A 3,957-nucleotide genomic window follows, 5' to 3' on the forward strand; every position below is an offset into this window, starting at 1 on the left:
TTAATCACAAAACCAGCATATGTTATTGCAAGTCCAGTTAAAATCTTGCTCAACAGAACCAACAGCAGCAATAGCTAGACCCTTATCATAAACATATTTGGCGCACACTTTTATGAACTGTCTCAGCATCTAGAGCATCAATTCCTGCTTCCAAGTCAGGGATGGGAATTCTTCTATTATAGCATAACATTTGCCTACCAATATCTTCACCATGGAGTTGAACCGCAGAGTTGCAAAAACATGTTTTGTTTCTAGAAGAATTTTTGTGCTACTTTACTTTCAGTGACACTTATACAGAGTCACATGTATTCTTTTTGGACAACATGTAGCATGCCTGCAGCAATGTCTGGTTTACAACTCATATAGAGTCCCCACAATCCTGTATCTGTGTAGCAAGTGTTGAAAGATTGGAAGCTATGGCAGAGGTTGCCACATCAGATGAGACAGGCTGGCTTACTAGTTAAATTCATTCCTCCTCTGAAATGGCAATCCTAGTTGCCAGTCAGTGTGTTTGCAACTATGAGAGAGATTGTATCAGGATGTTCCCAACCAACAGCTGCAACAGCTCTTGCAAGGTATGTCAAAGGCATCTTGTCATCCCTCAAATAAATCTCACTTTCTGTGAATTTGCAGGGAGCCAGAGTTGTTCTTTTTCCTTTGTGTGTGGAAAAAAAGTCATCAAAAGGAAACTTTGTTAACTTAAGCTGTTCATTATAGGAGACTCCTCCAGCCATAGCAAGGACTACCCTTGGCCACACATTTGTGGTTATATAGTCCACTAAGTCTTTATGACTTATAGATTTGATATTTTCAGTTGGTCCCCACATTGTCAATCCAAGTGCAGTATTTGATAAGCTATAGCGTGAAGATAATAAAAAGACAACTTCTTGTAAATTAGCTTTGATTTCGTGTATCTCTCTAAGGATTATTCTATACTTGTGTTCAGTCTCTGCTTCTCCCAATGTACTGTTTTGTGTTATATCAGCAAGAATGCGTACGGCTCTTGGCAAATCTTTAGAGAATTCTTTGGCATAATACATGATCTGCTTTCTGGAGGTATAGGTGTTGAAATGAGCACCCATGTTTTCATTTTCAAGTTCCAGATCTAATTTGAATCTCTTTTTGGTAACACTGAAGTTCATATGTTCCAGAGAATGAGCTGTTCCATTATTCTTATTTTCATGTCAAATTCCAAGATCAATCCAGAGACTCACTGTACATATTGACAATCCAGAGTTTACAGAGGCCACTCTGAGTTCATTTTCCAAACATGTTACTCATGTTTCAAGAACATTCAGAGCAACTTGTAGAGTGGCTTGTGCATTTCTCAATCTGTTGTCTCCAAATTATAATGACAACCCAGTGGCCCCTCTGATCAGGAGCCTCTCAGTGAAACCCCAGAGCCACTGCCATACCATGGGCAACAGCATGGCTTGGACCTCCACTGCTACCATCTCTTCTCAATGTCTTTTAACTTCTGTTTTATTTTTTCAATATCTTTTTCCCCCTGCTGAATATTGAGTAATGCTTCAGTTCTGTCTTCCAGTTCATTAATATTCTCTTCCATTGTATCTAATGCTGTACCTATACACTTAGTTTCTAGTTTCATTTATTATGTGAGTTTTTTTTTTTCACCCGGAAGTTCTCTTTGGTTCTTTTTTAAAATCCACCTGACCATATTTCAAAGTATCTAGTACCTTGTTATACTTCAAATAATCTCTTTCTTTTATTGAGTATCAAACCTACTTATTTTATATTTCTTAATTGATAATTCCAATATCATCCATTTTTGTGGCTATAATCTTACTATTTGTTATTTCTACTTATTCTCCCTCAAATGACTTGTTTCCTCTTGTGTTTTACAATTTTTATATTTCAGTGAGTTTATAATTACCTGAGGGAACTATTTGAGGCCTTGATTTAAGGAATATTTATCCAGGAAGTCATTATGAATCTTGAATCACTTTAAATTAAATTCCAAAGTTGAGTATTTGGGGACCACTTAGGTAGTGTGAATTCTAGATTTTGGCTGTAAACCCTCATGAGGATCACTTGTAAATAGCAATTTTCAAGATAGACTCTACCCAGAGTCAATGTTGAGATAAGAAAGTTTCTTTACTATTTTCCTTTGTGGGATAGATTTTCTTCTTTTGGTTTACCTTTGCATTAAAAATGTCAACTTCTGTGTCCTGAACTATTTAGGAATCTTTTTATGTCTTCATCTGGTTTAAGTCCTAGGCATTGTATCCCCAACCCTGCTTGAGGCCCATTAAAATAAAGACTCTAGGCCACCAGTGATAAGTTAATGACCACAGGGCCCCATTGCTTCAGGGTGGTTACCTCTGAAGATTTGTGCTTTCTTGTATTTTTAGCCTCTGATGATTTCCTTCATTTTCCTGACAGCTCAGGTAAGCATTTTAACATCTTTTATCTACACATTTTTAGGTGTTGTAAGCCGAGGAGGTTCCTCATGGTATTTATTCTGTAGTATTGTGAGAAGTGGAAGTTTGGGCACTATTCTTAAATACTCTAATGTACAAGCTCTATTGTAAGATAAGCTGAATTGAGGAACAGATATAGTCCTCATCACTCCCCCTCACCCACCGCCAGATAAAAATCCTCTGAACCCCTCAGACTCAAACACTTGAGCTATTAGGGCCAAGTTATCATTTTACCCCCATTATAGCATGGCTGCTGCCCCAGTGAAACACTGGCTAACTTCTTCCAGTAGAAGACAAACTGAACATAAAGTGAGAAGGGACAGTGTCTGGTTCCTGGATAGATACCCAGCATGATGTACTTATTTTGCGCTTCACAACAACCTAATGAAATGAGTAACGTTGCTTTCATTTTATAAGTAAGAACACTGAACCTCAGTGATGTTAAGTGATTCATCTGAAGGCTACAGAAGGAGCCAAAATGTTCTGAAAGATCACCCAAGCACATCCTCCTAAAGCAGGCCTTCAGAGGACCTCTGGGTTAACCATTTACTTACTCATCCAACCATTTGTGAATCCATTCAAGAAACCTTTCTTGATAACTTACCATGTGTATGACACTGTGCTAGACACTGACCTACAAAAATGAATAAGACAAAGAGCTTACATTCTCATATGGGAAGACACAGAAATAATTATATTATAGTGCAGTAAGTTAAATGATAGGAGTTATGAGAACACTGGGAAGGGCATCACCCCTGAAACCAGCTCATGTATAGTTTGGGGGTGGAAAAAGGGAAGGTGGTTGCTGATTAAAGTGAGTAGTGAAGTAGAGGTAGGCACATCAATAACAAGTGAAGGAGCAGTCTTTCTTCTTTCAGGAGCTGACTGTTCTTTTTTCTAAAAAGAGGGACATTAGAACTCAAAATGATTGTCTTGAAGAAGAATTTATTCTTTCCAGTTACCAAGAGCAAAAACTGTTGCAGTACAGGATCAGCTTGCTTGCTGGTTGGGACAGATCAGTGATGGCTTGGTTATCCAGCTTGTGGTCTTTTCTAAAATTGAAACATCACACAGGGAAAGACTTGTCTGGTACAATTGCTTATAATTGCACTTTCCTCTCGATTACACAGGTCCTTATATCAGGAGCTCTAATCCAATTTTCTCAGACCCCATCTCCCTACTGGCCAACAAAGGTTCCATGCTGGGTCTTGCAAAATTAAGCTATAAGCTTTTCTTCCACCAAAGATTCGAATCTAAGCACAGACATCAGAGTTAATCCCATTACCCCCTAGAAAAGTAGATTTGTCTTGCTGCCTTTTTTTTAATGGTGAGGAATTTTCTTCTACTCAGCAACTTTCTTCACTTTGTTGGTTACACCTAATTGGGTTTACCTTTGTCTGAACCAACATGATGGACAGACCTTTCTGTGTTCTGTGTTTATTTCTAGGGCTTAAAATGTGGGTCATAGACACCGCTAGAGACTAACTATCCACTGGGAATCCTTATCCCACTCTAC

The 3,957-nt window shown here is 38.3% G+C and overlaps 1 pseudogene; it reads right to left on the reverse strand.

The window, feature by feature from the left end:
- Nucleotides 1–1,454, reverse strand: LOC137763744 (mitochondrial-processing peptidase subunit beta pseudogene; annotated as a pseudogene).
- Nucleotides 1,455–3,957: the final 2,503 nt, after the last annotated feature.

The sequence above is a fragment of the Eschrichtius robustus genome, chromosome 4 (assembly GCF_028021215.1).
Source record: "Eschrichtius robustus isolate mEscRob2 chromosome 4, mEscRob2.pri, whole genome shotgun sequence".
In the NCBI taxonomy this organism is placed as follows: Eukaryota; Metazoa; Chordata; class Mammalia; order Artiodactyla; family Eschrichtiidae; genus Eschrichtius; species Eschrichtius robustus.